The 23,696-nt window shown below is 43.2% G+C and overlaps 1 protein-coding gene across 5 annotated transcripts in view; it reads left to right on the forward strand.

Annotated features, from left to right (window-relative positions):
- Positions 1–23,696, forward strand: part of CDH13 (cadherin 13) — a 1,454,811-nt gene that overhangs the window by 1,310,553 nt on the left and 120,562 nt on the right. The gene's annotated exons all lie outside the window — the stretch shown is intronic.

Genomic DNA, 23,696 nt, shown 5'->3' on the forward strand with positions numbered 1-23,696 from the left:
CTTCGTGGGAGAGAGGATGGTGTTTTGCTGGAATTCTTCGTGTTTTTATCTTGCGTGTTTGTGTGTGTGTGTGAAACGAAAATACCAGAGCACCGTGAAAACAAAAGCGCTGAATCTTATGAAAGTTCATAAGAAAACAACTTTTAATGCCCAAGTGCCATTTTCATAGTTTTATGGGTGTTATTTAGCACTGAGTTATGAGAGTCCCATTGTGATTTTAGCATAACAATAACTACTTTTTCCAGCAAGTACAGATTGAGAAGCCAGGCAGAACAGCAGTGAGGAAGCAGGGCAGACTTTTTTGTCAATAGCAATGTAGCCCAAGCGCTTATAAATAACAACCCAGTTAGTCTGTCTGGGAGCACTGTTATTTATCCCCAGCTCTTGTGCTTTTATAATTGTGGATCATGACTGTTGATTTTCATTTACTCCAATGGAACGATGTTTGGGGGAGGGCTGAGAATGCAAGATCACATTCAGTTGCTGTATTTGTACCCAAACTGGGAAGCCATTCACACTCTGCAGTGTTCTGAGATCACAGCTTCTTTGGGGTCAGGGCCAGAGCTCTGGCCCTTCACTTCACCCTGATGCTCACCAAGCCTTTACTGCATCTACCCCAGCCCGTTCCACCTAGCACCTCATGTGACTGTGTGAGCAGAATTTTGCATTTTACAAATGAACTGACACAGAGAACAGCTACAATGTGGTCATGGGCAGAGTAAATGGGAGAAACAGGAAGTGAACCCAGGTCTGTTGCTCAGAAGCCATGCTCCTCCCCTTGGCACTGCACATCCTTGCCTGCCACTGGTGTTTACACTCTCCAAGGTGTTCAGAGAAAAGGTTCATGTGCAACCCTGAGCTCGCCCCACACTCTCTTGAGGAACCCCAGGGCTACCATAGTTGGCTTGAGATAGGTAGACCAACTTTCCCAGCCTCCCAGGTCCTCCACAGACTTTTCTCTCCACGGCAGCCCTCAGATTTATCCAGGAGGTAGACACTCCCTTCTCCCAGTGGTGTGTTGGGAGCTCAGGATTGCAGCCTCAAAATAGCAAGGCCCATGGCAGCCCAGCAAATCACTGTGCCCTGAAACCCCGGCAGCATTCCTGTGGCTGCTCCCACAGGTGGCTCAGCCCATCCACATTTCCCAAACTAGTATCTAAGAAGCTAGTCCCAAAAATCATACCATGGGGGCTTGTAAAGGAAAAGATCTCAGGGTGAAATTGATGTGGGGAGCACTGGGTTGAATGGTTTAAAAGCTTTATCTAAGTGCCAGAGTTCTGGTTAATGCAGTTCTGGAGGAGAGGTGGCAGAATCTCTAAAATGTATCACTATGAGGACAGGACAAGAGACAAAATCAAGAAAGGCCAAGAGAAATTCTCTTCTGTCAGAAGAATTCTGGTGAGGACTTAGCAGACGGAGTAGCCTCTGGGGTGGGGAAGAGGAAGGGTAACAGAATGTGCTTGGAACAGTGAGGAAACACAGAGCCTGTGATGGTGGAACCAAAACAATTTCTAGAGACAAAGGTCAAGTTCAGCTATTCCAGAATAGAAATGGTGACCATTTGGAGTTGAGGATATCCAGAAAGCTGTCCAGGATGATGTCCTGTGCAAATTTCTACATAGATGGGGACATTTCCTAGGGAGCTCATAAGAATATATCCTAGTCAGGCCAGGCACGGTGGCTCACACCTGTAATCCCAGCACTCTAGGAGGCCAAGGCAGGTGGATTTCTTGAGCTTACGAGTTCGAGACCAGCCTGAGCAAAATCAAGACCCCCATCTCTACTAAAAATAGAAAATCTGAGCAAGAGGATCCCTTGAGCCCAAGTAGGAGGTTGCTGTGAGCTATGATGCCACAGCACTCTACCCAGGGTGACAGCTTGAGACTGTCCCCAAAAAAAAAATCCTAGCTGGAAACGTAGTGGGTTTTTTAAACTCTATTTGACGTGACCCTCCATCTCCAGAGAAATGCATTTTTTTATCTGTCTTAGAAATCTGTTTAAAAGAGGAATTGTGATTGCAATTAACAGAGACTGGGAAAACACTGTGTTTGACGAGAGAGAGAGAGAGAGAGATTGTTTCTCTCACATCAAAGTTTGCAAATAGATAACCCCACGCCAGTCTGGTGACATCATAACATCATCAATTTCCCAGACTCCTCTTGTCTTTCTGCTCTGGCTTCCTCAAGGCTGCCTCATGCCACAAAAGGCCACTGCAGTTCCAGCTACAGTGTCCCGTGCCAGGCAGAAAGAAGCAGGGGACGAGAAGAGTGAAGAAGGACCTGCCACCTAAGTAAATGTCCCTTGAAGAACTTCCCTGAAAGCCCAGGTGACTTCTCCCTGCGTCTCTTTAACCTCTCCTATCTGTAAAGGAGTCTGAGAAATAACTCCAAATATCTTCAGTTGTCGCGTTGCAACCCTTGACAATATAGTTGTTATTTAAGGAAAGAGTTTTGTTTTGTTTTGTTTTTGCAGTTTTAGGCCAGGACTGGGTTTGAACCCACCACCTCCAGCATACGGGGCAGGCGCCCTACTCCTTTGAACCACAGGCGCCGCCCAAGGAAGAAGATATTTTAAAAGTTACTTTTAAAAGTAAATTCTTAGTGCAAGGTTGGCTCATTTGTTTATTCCCCTTGTGGTCACTTACACTGACCGTACGCTCACCGAGAAACCAGGGTCACATCTCCCATCTGCGCTGCTACATCCCAGTAGGCCTTCAATAATTCAGTATTTGCTAAATGCTTCCCAAAGATAATTTTAACTTGAGAACAGTGTCATTGTACATGATGAACCAAGGCTGTACTTAAAATTGCTACTGATACATGAAATCAATGTTTAGTCATTTACTTTCATGGAAACACTAGCTTCCCTGTGGAGAGTTCTCTGTGAGTTTTCCTAGTAGCTTGTATGCATGAGTCCAACCAAATGTTAGTTTTGAATTTCCTAGGTAAAGTATTTTGAAATGATCTTCGGGAATCTAGTTAAACTCTCCAAACCCAGTGTTGGAAATATAGACAAGAATCTCAGTCCCATGTAGAACCAAGTGACTTGTTCCTTCCTGTCTCAAAAGTGGTTTTTTTCCTTTCTTTAGAAATGAGAAATGACTTTGAATTTGTGTCTAGAACATAGTTGATACCCAACAAATACTTCCCAAATAACTCATGCTTTGACATAAATCTCAGGCCATGGAAAGTAATGCACTTCCTGTTAACTTTAAGTGAACGTGTTCGCAAATGATTATAAGAGATAAAAAAAGACAAATTGAGCGTTTTCTTCCTTTATTCAATCAATTTTGTTTTCAAATTGTGCCTTAAAATGGCAATTGGTAATTTTTAGTGTATTAAAAAAGTTCTGCGACTATCACTACTAATTTCAGAACATTTTCTTCCCACTGAAAAGAAACTGTGTACCCATCGGCGGCCCCTCCTCCTTCCTTTTCCCCATCCTCTGGCAACTACTGATCCACTGTCAGGTTCTGTGGGGTTCTTTATTCTGGACATTTTATATAAATGGAATCATATAACATGTGGTGCTTGGGACTGGCTTCTTTCAGTTAGTGTGATGTTTTCAAGCTTTATCCATGTTGTAGGACCTCCCAGGAGTTTATTCCTTTATCTGACTAATACTCCATTATATGGACAGGCCACATTGTGCTTGCCCGTTCATCCACTGAGGGGCATTTGGGCAGTTCCAACATTTTGGCAATGATGAATATGCTGCTATGAACATTTATGTTCAGTCCACTGAACTGTCACCTGCCTTTTCTCTCAATTATTCAATCGCTAGAATGCAAAAGAAGTTACCTGTAACATTGCCCTAAATTAATAGGCTATAATTTCTTACTTGTCTTATGGAAACAATTCAAAATGCCTTTCTGAATTGCAGTTAATACGGCTTCTTCAAGGTTTGTCAACTTCTTTTGAATAAATATGTAACTGTCATACAGAAAAGTACACAAATCCTGAGTGATTTAATTCTCAACAAGCCAAGCACAGAATCCATATCAAGAGACAGAATATGATCCCCAGCTCAGAGGCTTCCTTGGGTTCCTGCTAATCCCACCACCTGCTCTGTACAACAACTCCTCTCCCAACATTCCCTATAAATTAGTTTTTCTTGTTTTTTATCTTTACACAAGTGGAATCACACAGCGTGTACTCTTGTGACTACCTCTGGTGATGTTTATCTGTGTTGTTGCCTATCGCCATGATCTACTTGTGTTCACTGTTTTTGCCTACCCCAAACATTTCATTTCTTTGATAGATATAAGATAATTCAAATTTCTATTTCAATTTGATAAATTATGTTTTTCTAGAATTTGTCTATTTCATCTTTTTTTTTTCTCTTTTTTCTTGATTAGTCCCAGGAGTCTATCAATTTTATTAATTTCTTCGAATAAACAACTTTTTATTTTGTTGATTTTTCTCTATTATATGTTTCTTTATGTCTTTCCTTCTGTTTCTTTGGGTGTCATTTGCTATATCTTTTAAACTTCTCAAAATGATATTTAAATCACTGATAGTCTTTTTTTCTAGCATATGGATTTAAGACTATATACATTTTCCCTTAAGCATAGCTAAAATTGCATTCCATACTATGTAATGTGATGTTCAAAAATATTTTTGCATTTTCTTCATATTCCTTTTGTGATTCATGGTTTTCTAGAAGTATATTGCTTAATAAGATATATTGGGAAGTTATCTTACTCTTTGCTGTTAACAGCTAGCTTAATTCCACAGTTGTTAGAGAACATATTCTTTAAAATTATAGTCCTTTGACATTTGTTAGGACTTGCTTACAACCCAACATATGATCAGTTTTGATAGATGGTTCATATGCACTTGAAAATCATGTGAATTCTATATTTGTTTAGAATCATGTTTTATATGCAATATTAGTTAAGGTTTATAATTTTGTGCTTCAAATCTTTTACATGTTTTATTAATCTGTTTATCAGTGAAAGAATAGATATAATAGCTATAATTATAAATATATCTATTTTGCAGTTCTATCAATTTTTTTCATTATTTGATGCTGTCTTATGAGGTACACACACAAATTTAAAATTGTTATATGTTCCCAACATATTGACCCTTTATCATTATGAAACTTACTTCTTTATTTATGGGAATGCTTTTGATTTAACATTTACCTTATCTAGTATTATAATTCTTACCTTTCTTTTGGTCAGTATCTTCATAGTATATTTCTTTCTGTCATTTTTTTCTCAAATTTTCTGTAAGCTTATATTTAGAATGTATCTTTTATAAATGGTATATATGTGGGTTTTGATTTCTTTGAATCAATTCTGGTAATCCTAGTCTTCTTACTTGGATTATTTTGTCCATTTACATTTATTGCAAGGACACTATATTTGTTTTTAAATCTACCAATCTAAGTATTTGTTTAATATGCTCCTTCTTGATGTGCTTCTTTTGCTCTTATATCTTACCACTTATTTATTTTTCTTCTTACCACTTTCAGAACTACTTGTGTATTTTCTATAATTTCATATTCAGCTCTAACAACTTATTAGTTATACTTCATTTTCATTTCTCCTACTGGTTTTGGAAAAACTACAGCATATATCTCTGACTTATAGAGTTTACTATAAATTAGCATTTTTACTACTTGCTGAATAATGCAAGGACCTTAGAACATTTGAATATTTTTATTTCCTTTTGAGATATTATCCTCATGTTTTAATTCTGCATCTATTTTGAATTTCACAAAAATACTATTGTTTTATTTAATAGAAACCTTTTCTACTTATTTGCCCCTTATATTATTATTTATTCTTTCCCATTTCTGTGCCCCCATGTGGGGTAATTTTCCTTTTGGTTAAAACATTACCTTATTTTAAAAACAGTACAGATAGTCTGGTGACAAGTTCTCTCATTTATTGTCTACAACCCTTTTTTTTTTTTGGCCTGAATTTTTTAAAGTATATTTCTATTGGATGTAAAATCTCTTTTTTTATTAAGTCTTTTGTACATGGATCATAAATACATTTATGCCCATTTCAGTATGTTGATTATTGTACAAATTGGAGTGCTTACATCATACTATTCAGTATAGCTTTCATCTCATTTACCCAATTGTAGCATTAGGACATTTGTGTTCTACACATGATAGAACCAACTTGTACTTGCAATGTGCTCCATAGTTGTGGTCCCCCTACTATCCCTCCCACCCCCTCCCCATCCCTCACCCTCCCCTTCCCTCTAAAATCTTAAGTGACAGGCTTTTTTTATAGCACTTTAGAAAGAGTGATAGTTCATTATCTTTTTATGTCTATTATAGTTTGTCACTGTTACTTTTTTCTCCTTTTTAAGAAATGTGTCTTTTTTCTCTGGCTGCCTTTAAAACTTTTTTTGTCTTTACTTTTAGCCATTTTACTATGACACGTTGAACTGTGATTTAATTCGTATCGACTATACTTATTCCTTAAATATTTCCATTTATAACCATATTGCTTCAAATATTTCTTCTGACCCATTTCTTTTCCCCATTCTAATTTACACACACATACATGCACATACACATATATAAAGACGTGTGTGTGTGTGAAATATATTGGCTTTCTATGCTTCTGCTGACCTATTTTATTAAGATCATCAATCCTCTTTTTGGCACTGTCAATCTACTATCCATCTACTGACTTTTTTATTTCACTTATTATATTTTAAATTATGTAACATGTACTTCTGTTTTGAATAGAATTATCTGCTGAGAATCTTCGGCTTATGTACTTTCTTGAATATTTTAGTTAAGTGATTTAAAATTCAATGTCTGATAACTCCAGTATCTAGATTACTTCTAACTCTATTTCCATTTTTAGTATTTTTCTCTTGGCTTTGGTCACTTTGTTATGGTTCCCTGGCTGGCATATGAAAATGTTTAAAGATAACTTTAGACTCTGGCTGGCAATTCCTCCAGAGAGGATTCCTTATTGCCCCCTGTGAACACATAAGAGCATGAACAGATGACTTTAAATCTGTCAGAGACTGAGTTGGTTCACAGGTGGGTTTCAGTTTTTCACGAGGACTAGTTATTATATTTTAATAATAAAATATATTATTTTATATATATTATTTCCCAGCTTCCCTTCCTCCCTAGACACAGCTTTCCTGGCATCCTAAATGGAAGTCTAGTTACACTCACAAGGGCTCATCTACTTGGGCAGACTTTGAATTTCCCTTGCCTTCCCAGTCCCTTGACTCTGCTAAAGGCTCTACATGGCTTACTGACTCTTAGCCAGCACTTCCTGCTCAGATGCTTAGCCTCTGATCCCTGAGTCCTTACCATTTGGTAAAGGTCTTGATTCTGTCGAGCATCAGCCTCACTTCAGTGAATTTCACTTCTCTCTGGGATCCTGGACTCTCAAGTTCTGGCTGCCTTAGTCGCTCCTCAGCACCTTCAAATAGGTGAAGGGTTTCATATTAAATCTGTGTTCTGAAGTTATTTAGATTTGAGGGTTGGTCTAGAAGTTTGCCCTAATTATCATAACAGAGAAAAAATCTGCGTTAGTTTTTTGATCTAAGGTATCAGGAAAAAAGCAACAGACACTGCGCCTATGGAATTCATTCCAGCACAAAGCATAATAATTTAACTAAAAATATTGGCAGAAGTATAATTGAATGGTTTGACAGTATCTCTCCCATCTCCTACCAATTGCTTCAAAATGAGCTTATTTTATTAAAAAGTTTTACATTTTTTTAAGTGTCTCCTCCTTGATATTGATAATCAGGAAGTGACTCTAAAGCTGAGCAAGGTGAGCTCTGTCATTAGAGGCCACGTCGCCATGAATATCTGTAGTTCCCTAACTCCTCTGGATCTTTTCATTTGTTTTGGGTCATTAGTGGTTCCAGGTATGACATTAGGAAACATGCCTTTAGTACTGCCCTTTTTAGCGAGAACTCTAACTGAAAGGAATATATTTATCCAATCCTCCAAGACTTCCATGCAATATTTTGAGCACTTTCAGTGAAACTCCCCTCTTTTCATAAGAGTTATTTCCCTTAGGAGAGCCCTTTAAATCCAGGTGCACTTGTGTCTAAACACTGACCATATAATTACACATTCTGCTTATTCTGTTTGCTCAGTAGAGATAAATCCAGAAAGTCAACCACATATTTCTTCGAAGATCAAACCCATTTCAATTATCTGACTCAAGTGACTTTTCTGGAGGGTGAAGTCAGAGACATTTTAACAACCAGATAAATCTTTGAGGATGACTAAGTGTTTTTCCGAATAGTCCAAACTCTCTCTTCCCTTGAAGCTTTTTATAGCCATTATGGTGAAATATTTAACACTTGTTTTCTGTGATGCTTTGAAATCACGAATCTGACAGTTTTTCATGTGGCTGAAGTTTTAAATAAAACCAAACATACACTATTGGGATCCCTATTTCATGCTTTGTATACAGGGCTGGGGAATCCCAACATGTAAAGAAATGGAATATTTGTAGAGTTTGAAGAGAATAGAGAACAGTGTGGTTTCAGTGCCAAGGTGCCAGCAATTTCCAACTCTGTAAACAGTAACCTCTCTTCCAATTACTTCAGGTCTTGGACTGTCTTGCCTCAGTCAACACTTTGTCCAAGGACTCCAAGGCACTCTCTGCTATAAATTGCATTCCCAACTTCCCAGAGCATAACTGAAGAGGGTTTAGCTGCAAAACAGCCCAACACCCTCATTCCACATTTATCTTCTTTTGGAAGGAGTGAGTTCATTCCTCTCATCTCCTGTGCCAAGGTCACAGAAAAAATGTAAAGCCACCAACTAATCCCCCTAGTATTCAAAGACCAGAGGCACTTGAAATGGCAGGTCTGCGGGTGGATTTCCTAACTAAAAGAGAGTGAAGGGAAATATTCCACAAATATAAACAGTGATCTATAGACAGATTAAACACCCAGATACTACACTTCCAGAGGAGGGAAAAGGTGGTGTGGGCGCTCCTAGGTGTAATTGTTCATAGACAGCAGGATGAGATATCTTGCGTGGTTGAAAATGCTCAGGCTGATTGTAAACTGTGGGTGTAATGTCAAAACATCTGGATTTTTTTAAGTGAAAAAAAAATTTAATCTACCCCATGGCTGTTTCTTCAAGTCACTCCTGAAGATAGACCAGACAGCCGGATGGTTTACCACATTAATCACTCTTTCATAATTATATTCGTGATGGGTTGAGCCCCATCACCTCTGTGTGAGCCTCTATGCAAATTCTGTCTCTGCTAACCCTGTGGATTATGCTCCAGGGTCAGCAGCAACTCAGTGGCAATAAAAGCAGTTTTTCACTGCAGCTGCCAGAGTCTTACCACTAAACCACTCCATCGCACGGAGGCCTCTGAAGACTTCATCCATCTGCTTCTGTTCAAAGATAATATACTCACACTAAGCAACAACCACAGAGCAATAAAACATCCACTTTGTAACTCCAAGAATACAGCATTTGTACGCCTCTGTAACATGATGTGCAGAACGAGAGCTTAAGAGTCAGGAAACAGGAAGCAAAGATAGGGCAGGATGGAAAATGAAGCGTCCAAGCCCACACTGCACCCGGAAGCCCTTTTGTCCTGGACAATTTTGGAAATAAGATCACTGGGTCTGATGCATCGGCGGTCTCAAACTGCCTGCCTGGCCACAGCCTGCCTCAATCTCGGATGACACAGAAGCTCTGTTTACCTCCAAACATGCCCAGCTTTGGCGCGATTTCCCACCAGCACAGGTGTGTTCTCTTCTCCCTGGAATGCCTTTCCTTTCTTTTGTGACTAGAAAACTCCAATTGATCCTTGACACTTAAATCATAAATCCCCCAGGCCGTTTGTTTCCTCTTCCTCCTGCCCCAGCACACATTGGCCCTGCCCTTAGCACCGTATTGTCACACCACCTTTTAGTCAGCCGCTCACAGTCTGTCTCCCTAGCACCAGTGGAATGCTTGGGTATTTGGGCACCTGCCCCTTTCACCACCACCTCTGGGGCCAAGAACAGGGGTGACATCAAATGTTTGACTCAAGATGAATTTATTATTCATGCAGCCAATAGTTATTACAGACCCATTTCAGCTTCCAATGTGCTATTAACTATTTTTTATTTCATTTTATATACAGTGACCATTATCTTTTGTGTCTGTGTAATACTCTATTATGTAATCTGTTCTATTACGTACATATCCTAATATACAAATATGCTATTCTAACATGTCACATGTAACATCATGCTCCAAGGAGCCATGATGCTTCTTAATGTCACGCTCCCCAGATTAGAATATAAGATCCCCAAGAAAAGAAACTGTCTCTTCTGTCTCTTGTTGTGGCCTCCGTGCCCAGCCTGGCATGGAGCATATGCCCAAGTAATTGATGAATAGGTGAATAAATGATAAATACTGGACAACAGAGACAATGAAAAGATTAAAGAGCCATATTGGTGAAAAGGACTTTGGAAGGAATCTCATCCAACCCATTGGTTTTGTAGATGAGGGATGCTGCTCAGAGCAGATAACAGATCCCAGACCAACCTCACTGTGGCAGAAAATGCTGCTGCCAGTGAAAATTCAAGGCCCTGCACTAATATAACCGGTCATGAGCAATCCTGAAATTCATCATTTTAATATGGTATGCTGAAAGCCGAGACGGTTAGAGTTAAATTCCTTTGCAAAACTGAATTAACTAATCTACATAGGCAGCAGAGGACCTTGAATCTACTTCTCTGTCAGTCAAGTAAAAAAAAACCCAAACCAAAAACAAGAAAAGTCAATGTTAATAAATACTACATAAAGGAATCATTAGAGTGTAGACAGGCTCATCTTATCCTGTGAGGTTTTCTTTTTCAAACACGAGGGTAAGGCAACATTCCATAGCTCCAGTGTTCTGTGAGTTCTTTCTTCTATGTGGGATTAAACAAAATAATCCAGAATTGACTTAATATATTCACTTCTTTCCAAACTAAAATTTGTTTTTGTTACAGACTAGATCTCGGCTTCCTAATGTTGGCAGCATTTTACATTTGCTGCTGAGCTGCCCAGAGGTAGGAGGAGGGGATTTCACAAGAAGGGCCTTCAGCTGAGTGCGTCTGCATTTGTGTTTTATGTTAGAGCGTGATACCGTCACTTTGTGAAGTGCGTCCATTCATTCGTCCACCTGCCTACTCATCACCCATGTGTCCCAAGCCCCCTCCTTGCCAGCCTCTGTGCTAGGTTGGAGGGCAGGTGGCGAGGGAGACACAGAGTCCCTGACCTCATGAAGGGGAGGTGTGAGCCAGGGTGAAAGCAACTAGCAGCCAAGAAATGGGTCTGTGATGACCCCTGGTAATAAGGCGGAATGTGGGGAAATTACCTTGGAGGGGGCTGCATAGGCACCTGCTTCAGGCACCTGCTGGAGGCCTTCTCAGACGAGGTGACATTGAAGGTGACTCTATCAGTTTCCAGTGGCTGCCCCAACAAGCTATCACAAATTGAGTGGCTTAGACAACTGATCTTTACTCTCTCACAGTCCTGGAGCCCAGAAGTCTAAGATCAAGGTGCCGATGGGTTTGGTTCCTTCTGAGGGCTGTGAAGGGGAATCTCTTCCAGGCCTCTTCCCTCCCCTCTGGCGTGTGGCTTGTGGGCGATCGTGGGCGTCCTTGGCTTGTACATGTGTCACCTAGCCTCTGCCTTCACCTCCACACGCTGTTCTCCCTGAGCGCATGTCTGCGTCCCCACATCCTGTTTGTATAATAAGGACACCAGTCATATTGGCATGGGACCTGCCATGATAACCTCATTCTAAATCGATTGCCTCTGTGAAGACCCTGTTTCCAAATAAGGTTACCGAGTGTTAGGACACCAACCTGTCCTTGCTGGGGGACACATCTCAAGGCCTAACAGTGAGACTCGATGCAGATGTGGAGGGTCTGTGTGAAGACCCCAGGCTGGGAAGGGCAGGAATGGATGGAGGAGCTGAGAGCCACGGTGTGGCTGGAGCACTGCAGGAGGGCACAGCTGTGAGTGGAGCAGGAGGCAGGGGCCAAGCAAGGAGGGCAAGATGAGGGGACCAGATTTGCTCCAAGAGTGGGGGGAAGACATTGGCAGACACTAAAAGGCATAAGGAGTGACACCGTGAAACTCAGAGCCCCCGGGCCGCCCAGGAATACTGCTGCCCACAAGGGCGAGTGACTGGCCAGGAGGTTGCCGGGAACACTGCCACCAGTGACATGTGACACCCCCCCTCCCTCCTCCACCACCTGTGTCCTACACAGAAGTGGGAATAGTACCAACCACCAGGAACCACATTAGCAGACATTGATACGACAACGTCTGAGCTTATGAAGCCCTTCCACATTTCTCTCTCTCTGCCTCTCTTTCTTCCCCTCTCCCTCTCTCCCCCCTCTCTCCCAAGGCTCAGACAACCCAGCATCAGGTGTCCCCTTATGCAGAGGAGGAAACTGATCCCTCCCCCAGGCTCCCTGTGGGAGCTACATGCTAAGATTCTGACTTCTGCACCTGTGTTCTCCTTGTGAATTCAAAGGGATGTCTTTCCTCAGCGCAGGCAGCATCCATCAACGACAGCCACTCTGTGATGCTTAGGAGGGGCAGCACCAGTCATTCTATCCGCCCATCGGTTCAGCACTCCTCAGACTTACTCTGTAATGTTCTGGTTGTTAAATAAACACCCCACAGCCAACAGGAAGACTGGAAAGCACCTGCCTTGCGCCCCACAGGGACAGAGATCTTTTCCTGCCTCCCTCGGTCACTCCTGCCAGTGCAGAGACAGGTGCTGTGACAACAACACCCCTTCATGGTGTGGGGACTGAGGCCCGGGGAGTGGAAGGACTTGCCAGACTCCAGATCCCTCACTCCCAGCCGTCCACTAAGCAGCTTCTGTGCTAGCAGGAAAGGGTTATCGACTGGCCGGCTCAGCGCCTGCAGCAGCCAATTTTCAGAGTGTTTCTGCCCAATTCAGCTGCAGCTGTTACAGTCCTGCTCCGTGTTCTTGCCCTTCAGGTCTGCTCTCTAGGATTCCTGCCAGGCCTGTCCCTCCGGGAACATCCATCCCATTTTCTCATTACACTGCTGCTCCACGGGCTTGCAGAAACAGCTCAGGTTCATCGCCTCCATTCCCCACTATACTTGAACTTACAAACTTCTAATCTCTGCCTCCCTCCTTCCTCTCACCTCACCTGCCTCTCTGCCCAAATCAGGTTGTTTTCCACAAACCCAGGATATAAGAGCAGAATAAAAAAATATTCTGTCTTGGGCTCACCAAAACAAGTTTCAGTTACCCTTCCTCCCACCATAATTTCTTCAAATTTAAAAAAGGGAAGGGGAAGGACATGATCCCTCAATAGCCAATGAATTCATTTAACAACCTTGTAGTTTTATTTCGATAGGTCCAGTGGATGTGTGATCATGTCTTAGGAACAAAGACTATCTGAAAAACATTCATCTGTATTACCAACTTTTTAAAGCTAATAATTATAAAGTGCTTACCTGTGTGAGGCACTATCCAAAATGCTCTTAAGTCTTAACTCATCTAATTCTCACAATAGCCCTATATATGAGTGTTCATGTTGTGCCCTTTTTGAAGATGAGGAAACTGAGGCACGGGAGCATGATGGAGGTCAGTGGTGGGCCAGAGAGGTGAACCCAGAGCACCTGGCACCAGAGGTCACTCAGCTCTGGAAGTTTCTGGAAGGTGAGTTCGGCACACCTGTATTCCTCCTATGGCCCTGTGGAAAAATGAAAGAAACCAGGCCCCCCACAGACTAGCCTTCTCTAGGGAACTCCAACAAATAGGTCAAAAACTCTCATGTTGAACACAGAAACTTTCTTAAAAAGATACTAACATTTCCACACTTTAATACATTCATGTACATATCTCCTTTAAACATCTTCCTATATCACTATGGGTAGCTTATAATTGATTCACCAATCATTACATATCATGATTAAGATCCAGGTTTTACTTCCTGGAGAATTCGGGCAAAGGCCTATAAAACAAGAAAAACTTTACTTCATTAACGAGGGTGATTTTTATATTAGTCTGGTATCTCTACATAGTGATTTTCAGATCCTTTTTAATTTATGATGGTGCTGTTACTGCAGTTCCATGATCATTAATGAGATAATTTGCTTCTTGGAGTTCACTAATCTTTGGGAGTTTGATATACTCATCCTGAGTTAACAGGGTTGGAAGCAGCCGTAGCTTCCTCGTTCATTCACGCGCCACTCGTGAATCAAACACAGGCTGCGAGCTGAGCTTTAGACAAGACGGGCAGATGCTTGACTTCGTCAGGCTTAACAGGAAGGACAGATAGTAAAGTACTGCAGAAGAGGTGAGTCCTACAAATAAATTCTGAGAGCTTTGTGAACATGACCTAAGAGAAACAGACCTAGTCAAGGTCTGGGAAGGTCAAGTCATAAAGTAAGTTCTTGTCCTTTCAGTCTTAACTCTACTAGGTGAGGTGAGGAGAGGTTGTAAAGGACAGCTCAATCTAGACAGACCAAACAGCATGTGCAAATGCCCTGGGGCACACATAGCCCGCTTGTGCTGGGCTGGCTTGGATTTTGTAAGCCAGGGATGGGTAGGAGAGGTGGCCCATGCCCAAGTGTGTGCTACCAAATGACAGACTTCAGTAAGCACCTCCCTTAAGTTCCCCCAGATCACTCCCCAGCCAGAACTAACTGGCTCTCTTTTCTCTCACCTGAACTTGTCCAGTGTTCCTCTCCCACCACCCATCACACCACACGTGGATCAGTGTTATTGGTATCCATTTCTGCCTCTTCCAAACTGGAGCTCCTTGAGGGCAGACATGGCTTCATTTGTCATGCCCCCCCCCCCCCCCCGCCACAGAGTGGTGTACACAGAGGAAACAGGGAATAGCTGTTGCTTTAAATCAAGCCTAACAAACGGCGCCGTTTCCCAGCATCCCGCAAATAGGCACAGATGTTGCTGCTCATCCCCCTGGGTGCACGGCTTAGCACAGGCTCGGCCCAGCACTGAGAATCTGCAGAGGAGTGCCAGCAGCGTTCAGCTGTGTGGTTATGACCACCAAGCACTGCCTTTCACATCGCGGGCACTGGGCCCTGGTGCTCAAAAGAAAGTCTCAAGAAACGCCAGCAAATTAAATTGACCACCTGTACCAGCCTGGTATAGAAATGGTCAGGATATCTCTTTTCCTTCAGCTCTGGGAAACTGAAAAGACAAATTACTTAGAAGAAGGTTGAGGCTGGAAGCTCCCTCTTCCCCGTGAAAATCTCTGTGTAGTTTCTCCAGAATCACGGATCCTGCTGTTAGGAGCAGAAATGCACGTGGAACCAACAGGAACGGACCCTGGAATGAGCTCCTGACCTCTGGTGCGGCCGCACACAGGGGTTCAGAGGATGCAGTCGGGGTGCTCTGGGTCTGCAGCTCCCTCTCCCAGCTCTACCTGTCTCTCCTGGTGGCAAGGAAGGTGGCTTCTGGCAGCCCTGGGGGCCTGGGACACCCCACTCCTACAAACGCAAGGTCAGCCCACCCCCAGAGGCAGCAGACGCCCCCTCAGCGCCAGCCTCCTGGGCCCTTCCCCTCGGGCCCCCACGCGGAGCACCTGCTGCAGGTGCGGTGTGAGCCAGCGGGCTCGCGGCTGCTTCAGGAGCTTTTATAATGTCTCCACTGATCCACACGGCATGTGGCTGTCTCATCTTCCTCATAACTGTTTTATGACAAACTCCAGGCCAGAGGGCCCAAGGAATACAGGAGGAACCTTCAGCCATCTGGACACGTTGGCACAGGCAGCCATGCAGGGGACTGTCTGGGAATAATGTGATTGGCACCATCACCACCATAGGGTGAGGGATGACGGATGAGGGGCTGAAAGGGTAGGATGCAGCGACGTGAGCGTCCCTCCACAACATTAATCAAGCACTTACCATGAACCAGGCACAGTGCAGGGGACCTAAGATGAGTAAATCAATACGTGATACTCGGATAAGTCCTAAGTGTGTGGTTTCCAAACACGGAGGGGAAGGGGGAGAGGTCTTCCATTCTTTCTGTTTAACCCCAACCAGTCCCCGTTACTGCTCACCTGGTGCTAAACTCAACCTCTCCACAGTCACCATGGCTGTCTTTTGCCCTATCTCTCTTTCTCAACAGAGAACTTAGCTGCCTCTTTCAGATTCAAAATAGATCCCAGTGGAAGAGGCAATGGAGCCAGGATTAGAAGCAGACTGTGGCACAGGCTGTCAAGTCTGTCCTTGACTGAATTCAATCCCAACCCCCTGCAAACTCCGTGTCCTCACCCCTGCTGTAACACCCCGGAGATTGTCCCCTGATGTCACTGTGCCTCTACCCCCAGTCTGGACACCTCCCTGACCACACCCTCTTCTGACCACACCCTCGCTCTGACCCCACCCTTGCTCTGACCACACCCTTGCACTGACCCCACCCTCACTCTGACCACGCCCTTGCTCTGACCACACCCTCACACTGAACATACCCTCGCTCTGACCCCACCCTCGCTCTGACCCTACCCTCGGTCAGACCCACACCCTCTTACACCTCCCACCTGTCCATTTCTTCCTCAGTTCTCATGCCTCCTGGCCAATTCTTTAAAAATTCCTATTCTTGGACCTAAAGATTCCATCTCCAGAAACAAGAAACTGAACATGGATGTACACACAGATACAGGAACAAGGTTCCCAGGAGGACTGATCTGGACAGCGCCAGTTCTAGACACTAGTTAAGAAAGAAGTTAGTTGCAACACTTTCTAGGGTGCTTTATCTTCCTTCATCTGGATAACCCACGCTACTGCCCTGCCTGCAAGGAATTTGAATAGTTTATTTTTCTCCTTCGTCACAAGTGTGTTTTCTGTCTGCAATGATGGGCCACATCCCTCCCTTTCACCCCCGCAGCCTCCTGAGATGTCTGGATTCCTGTAGACCTGGGGAGAGTCGTGTGCATCTTTGAGCAAAATCTGACCTAAGACAATAGTTAATTGTCTCTGGTTCTAAGACTGAACACAATCCCTTCACAATCTGTACTTTTTATTTGCAAGCTGCAGTGTGTCCTCTGTATGTGTTCAGTATTTCATTAGCAAGTGAAGATAAACACAAGGCAATCCGGGTACTTTCCTGGCTGGGTTCGTGTTGTCTGTAGCCAGCCAGCTATCCTGGTTTATTTGTACCCTTTTCCCACCTGAAAATTTGAATGGCTGATTTTTGAAATAAAATTGAAATGGTTCAATCTATCTAAAAGCTTTCTATGGGCTTAATACTTACCTATTTTTTGAAGAAATTTTAATAGCGCCTCTGGGTTTTTTAAATCATCAGGAAACCTGCAATCAGGATTGTTATATTTTCACCAATATCAAATATGGGGCATTTATGTAAGAAGGCACTCAATACTGTTTGTTTAATGAGTAAATTTTCACAGTAACTGGTAATTGCTGGTCTATAAAAGCTGTCTTCCTTATGTTTCTGCAATTGAGTAAAAATGATTTTCATATTTGTAACAGACTAGACTCATTTCAAATGGAAATATTAATCTGTAATTGCTCTTGTACAGGAATCAGCAAGTTCAAGGCAGAAATAACAAAGCCAGTTAACCATATGTTTCACACCTGCACAGTCTACCTAAATAGAGATTGCCCAAAGAAGTTGTGTTGGCAGCCTGAAAACGTCCTCATAAGATTTTTAAAATATATTTTATGGTCAAGATGCTACCACATCCTCCCAGGACTAATTCATATCAGGGCAAGAAAAATTATGTTTTCCCATTTACATTCCAAAGTCTGAACTTTTATTTTATAAATGAATTTTCCCTCCAATTCAGAAAGCACTGGCTACATTACAAATTTTAATGCTACTATTATAGGATCATAATTTTAAAAACCCGGGGTTCTCCAAGGGCTACAGCAGCATGCCATCTCTCCACTTTATTAAAATGAATGAACAGATGTACAATTTATTTCTGCCGAGCTATCATCTAAATTCATAAGCTATTTCTCATGTGTCTGAAATCCACGTTGGTTTCCCATTTTCTTTGCCTTAGAAAAAAAATTACACTCCCTCATTTTTCACTCTGGGGACACAGACGAGAAGTCTACTCTCCTCTTCATTCACTTTAGACTAATATCCTCAACACAATTTAAATCCCATCTCTTTAAGGCTATTCAATGAGAGCAAGGCAGTGGAACACCCAGCATCCAATTGAAAAACTTCTGGGTCATCTGTGAAGACGATTGACAAGCCAGGTCACATGAGCTTCCACCTTAGCAGGTGCAGAGAAAGGGAGTTTACAACAGCCTTGAATCCATTTAGATAGATAAGGCAGTCTGGGACCATTGAAGCTGAGAATCAGGGTCAGCAACTGAAATGTATCTTAGCTTCCATCTTTTATAAGATGGAAGAATCCTCATATCACCCTTATTTCCCACATGCTACTTGTTATTGACAGTCTATCCCCAGTGGGAGACAATTAACAGATTCATCTTGGGCTAATAGACGTTTAGCCAAGCTCTGAAGACCCACACATTGGTCTCACACCTGCCTTGTATCCCTACAGCACCATTTTCCAACAGGCATATATCTTAACCTTTGTGAGATCTGGCTTACTTATTAGGTAAATGGAGATAAACAGACCTACCTTGTGATAAGGGTTCAATAAAGTAGAGCCTTTCAATGCCAAGGTCACTAGCATATGACAAGCACAGGGCCTGGCATGTGGTCCAATAAAGGGGCCACAGTAATGATCATGGCATCCCAGGGATGTATCCCTGCCCCATAACAGTTGGGCTAAAATTACAGAGAATCTCCCATACACACACACCTTCCTCAGCCTTGTATTTGCTGGTCTGGTCCAAGGGAAATGTAAGGAAGGCATTTGAAGCCAGCAAATGCAATCCGTGAGTGTAACTTGGAAAGGATACAGAATGAAGCCCTCAGGTTATCTGGCAGAATTCTGCTCCCTGGAAATTTCTATTTATGAGATTCTGCCCAAACTGGGCAGAAAAACTTGGCTTGTTTCTAGGTTGGCATGCAAATTGGCCTTGCATCTATAAATGCATTTCAGGTTTGGGGCTTTAATAAGATTTTGAGTGGTTAGATTTTTTTTTCTTCTTCTTTCCATGGTCCTGTTGTTTGGAGAAAAAACATTGTGTTCCCTTCATTTTCCTGTCCTTCTGTGCCCATCCTGTAATCTCACATGACATTTTGGTAGAGAAAGGTAGGTTCTCCAAGTCCCTTCAAGATCCATCTGCATAAAAATGGTGGCGTTCTTCCATTTAGCAGAAATGTAGTTTCACATGGACAGTGTCAACAGGGCAAGCTCCCCAAAGAGCAGTAGTGCTTTGGGAGGAAAGGAAACAGGGAAGTCACCTTCAGAGAAGGTGCTCCTTAGGGAACATTGAAGTGCCATTAACCAGAGCCGACACAATAAAGTGTTGTTGAAGGGAGCCGGGAACTCATGACAGCTCCTGGCAGAAGTCTGTGTGCTTTGCCGATGGTCCGTGATTAAAGTGGCCACCAATGAGCTTGTCAGGTGTTGTGGGATAAGGGACTCTAGACAATTCCTTCATCTCCACTTGACCAAATCATGTGTCCTGATCGTGGGTCCTGGCCCCCACAGAAGAGATCCAAAAGTATTGCTCAGCAGCTGAGCCAAATCATAAAATAAGCTGTCCATATGTTAAGGCTTCTTTTAGGCTTTGAAATTCCAGTGAAATAGCAAATGCCATGACAGGAATGTGACTTTGAGAGTATAAGATTTTAAAAAATAATGAACCCAATTATTTTGATCCATGAAGTCTCAGAAGATAGAATCCAGGGAGAGGACAGAGGGGAGGAAGAAGAGGCTTAATTTGTCTGGTTCTCAGTTGTCACTCTGTCACACTGCTGCTTTGACTGGAAGGACCATTTTTATAACCTCAAAATCCCAGTTTTGTTTCTGAGATCTTGTATTCACCAGGCAGGATGGGATAGCACAGGGGAGATGGTGTGGGGAGAGGGTGACTCTTCATTTCAGCCCATGTCCATCAACCACCTGGATATTGTGCAGGTTTCTCTGACTCTTTTTGCCTTGGTGTCTTCAGCTGGGGGAGTTGGTAAGGAAGGCCACCAGCTCCATGCAGGACAAGGTACTGAGTGCTTCCTATGGGTTGTCATGTTTAATTATCATGATCTCTGCTTGAGGTGCCTTCTGCTAGTCACTCAGTTCACAGATGAGGACGCTGAGGGTTAGAGAGCTCAGGTTACCCAGGTTACAGCAAGTTACCCTCAAGGTTAGCCATGGGTCAGTGACATTTTGTCCCCTTTGAACCCATGTAGCTAAGTCTGATTAAGAGATGCCCCATCATTCTTGGGTGAAAGTTTGTACCAGCATTAATTTCATTGTCTAAAGACCCAGGAATTGTCCCATGTGTGCAGTGGCTCAGGGTGTTTCCAATCCGAAGTTATAATTTTGAGCAAATGGACATCAGTCTTTAGAAGCCCCCCATCACTTTCTAATAGACTCTCCTTGGCTGGATCAGCACAAAAGGCACATTTGCCAGATTAGAAAAGAATTCATTTTCATGTTGTACAGAGTGTTTTCTTATAGGGGTTGATGGCTTCAGTGAAAATTCTTCTTGTTTGTCTTCTCTTGTTAGGACCTTATTCATACAGAGGGAGAATAGAGCCTTGTCAGCCACTTGTGTATCAGGAGGCTGCTCTTGAGAAACACATCTACTTTCTATAGACCTTCCTTGCTTTCTAAATAAAAAATTTTTATTATACCTCAAAATAGGGTGCATCAGAAGTAGAGTTCTGGGCCTGTCCAGTGTGTGGGATCCCAGCTGCAAAGTGGATTCCAGAATAAATAATTGGTCCTCCTCTATGATAACAGTAAAATAGTCCATGTGGCCCCAAAATGTATCATTTCTAGATTAAAAAGAAAAGCAATGTAATTTTTTTAACTTTTGATTTTTAAATGGCTGCAGAATCACAGGAAGTTGCAAAAAATAGTGTATAATAATAATAATTCAAACCCTCTCTTATTTCCCTCCATGGGATCGTCCCCTATAACTAGTACAATACCAAGACTAGAGAGTTTACAGAGACACAGTATAATTAGCCAGAACTGAAAAAGTTTCCACCCATTTTTGCAGTTTTGTGTGTGTTTGTGTGTGTGGAGTTTTATGTATTTGATCACACGTACAGTTTTGTGTAACCACCACCACCGTCAGGATATAGGATTTATCACAAAAGGGCTGCCTTTTACCACTCCTTAATAGTTGCACCCACCTTCTTCTTACCCCTGGCTTTATCCCCTGGCAACTACTAATCTATCCTCCACCTCTAGTGTTGTCAGCTCAAGGATGGCATGTAAATGGAATTATGGTATATGTAACTCTTTGAGATTAACTTTTTCCCTAAATATAATACCCTCAAGAGTGATCCAGTTTAGGTGCATGTGCCCACAGTTTGTTCTTTTTTATTGCTGAGTAGTAGTCCATGGTATGGTATCAGAGTCTGTTGAATCACTCACCTCCCGAAAGATATTTGGCTTGTTGCTAATTTGAAGCTATTGCAAATGAAGCTGATATGAACACTTCCATGCAGGGTTTTTTGTGAACATAAGTTTTCATTCTTTGGGGATAAATGCCCAAGGTACCAGTATACTGAGCCACATATAAAGTACATATTAATTTTATAGGAAATTATTAAACCATTTTCCAGAGTGAATGCGCCTTTTTCCATTCTCATCAGTAATGCATGAGAAATCCCCACATCTTGAGAGCTACACCGAGAGGTTGAAGAACACACATCAACCCGCTGAGGTGAGCTGCGACCCCAAGGATACAAACTAAAGGTACAAAATCCATCACCAAGCAGACGGGAGTCCCCTCACCCATGAGAACAGCTCAGAGTGCCCCACAAACAAAGGAGCAGATTCAAAGGTCCTCACTACAGTCCACAGGAGAGACCCTCTAAAAACTGGACCTACCTCCCCTACTAGGGTGCCACGGCATTCTCCTGCCATGCATAAAACCGTATAAAACTGTATATATTCTCTACCTGCAATCTGAGCTCCCAGCTCTCCCCTCCACTCTCACTCTGAGATCTGGAGGCCTGTCCCCCAGGAGTCCAGATTCTTGGGTGATTTCTCGAGGGGTGTGGACAGGGCCCAGACTGCAGCTAGTTAGTGCTGATTCTGTGGCACGGGAGTGAGGAGAGAACGGAGGGCTAAGAGGAAACCACACTGGAGCGGCAATGCCCTGAGGCGCAGAGCAGCAGTCATTTTTGGCAACAATAGGGCTCACTCCCGGATATTCCGAAGCCACACGCCCTGTCTCCCTGGGCAACCAGAGGAGGCCGGACACTTCTCAGGTGGCAACCACCAAGGAACAGATCTGGGACAGAAAAGCAGGCCCTGTGAGTAAAAGGTTTGCCTGAGGCGGTACCTGCCTGGGTGGAGTGCAGGGACTAGAAAACGCACGCACAGAGCCAGGAAATTCACAGGGTGGGGCTGACCCAGAGGACCGCTTTGCTGAGCCTAAGACGCACGGGCCCTCAGGATCGTCAGCCTATAGACAAAGGAAGGCAGGAGGCTAGAACTGACAGCTAACCGAATACAAACCTGTAGGAGCAAAGACAGGGCCTGAGGCACAGGCTCTGGGAACTCAAAACAGCTTCTCTTCTGCAGGGGAATTTAGCAGGGACAGAAACAAATTCCCGCAAAGTTGTTCTGTTCTGTTCTGTCAGTAAAATCAATCAGGGGCGGGGCTGGAACTGAGTGAACACTCCCCAGCCTCCATCAAGCGCTGGAGGTTGTCAGGCCTCAACTCCCCCTGCTGGATAGAGGCAGAATGCAGTGGCCTGGCTGAACAGATATAGAATTCCTTGTGATTCAGGCAGGTGCAAACCCCTGGAGTATCTGTTCACTACAGGCAACTGGGTCACAGCCCTGCAGGGCTACCAGTGACTGAGTGTGACAGAGGTGCAAGGTGGGGAAGGAGGCATCAACCTTCCCAGACTAATCTATCTGCTGGGTGGGTCTTCCTGACTTCACGGAGCACCGGAAGAAGTCATATCTGAGTTGTCACCAGACCCCTGCGATCCAGTTCCCAGAGACCTTTTAAACTCTCCCACCTGATACAGGTGCTGACTGAGACAATTGATTTGGACCTTTTGAACTGAGCCAATCACCCGAGGACTATTCAAGTGGTGCCCTGGGTGTGTGGTTGTAGGAAGGTCTGATTTTCCTTTTCCAGTTGTTACCTGTGGGTTTGGGGTGACTTAATTGCTGGTATTTCTCCACAGCTGAGACTTCAACCCAGAGTAACTGTTTCACTAGGGTCGGACAGAGACCAGCTGAAAACAAGACAAAACCACTTAGCCAAACAGGTCCCCAGTTTCTCAGGCCATAGCACTGTATGGGTCCTTGACAAAGCTCCAGGGGAAAAGTTAAATGGTGTAAAATAATCATGGGGTGGAATCAGTGGAAATACTCTGGTAACATGAATAACTAGAATAGATCAACCCCTCCAAGGAAAGATATGACAGATGTAACTGAAGATCTCATTCATAAAAAGCTGGCAAAGATGTCAGAAATCGAATTCAGAATTTGGATTGCAAACAAGATAAACAGAATGGAGGAAAATTTGGAATTAGAAATTTGAGGAGCAATTCAAAAGTCAGAATTAGTTTGATGAGAATATTTCAGATTGTATATGAAACCAGCACATTGTACACCTTGATTGCACTAATG

The sequence above is a fragment of the Nycticebus coucang genome, chromosome 2 (assembly GCF_027406575.1).
Source record: "Nycticebus coucang isolate mNycCou1 chromosome 2, mNycCou1.pri, whole genome shotgun sequence".
In the NCBI taxonomy this organism is placed as follows: Eukaryota; Metazoa; Chordata; class Mammalia; order Primates; family Lorisidae; genus Nycticebus; species Nycticebus coucang.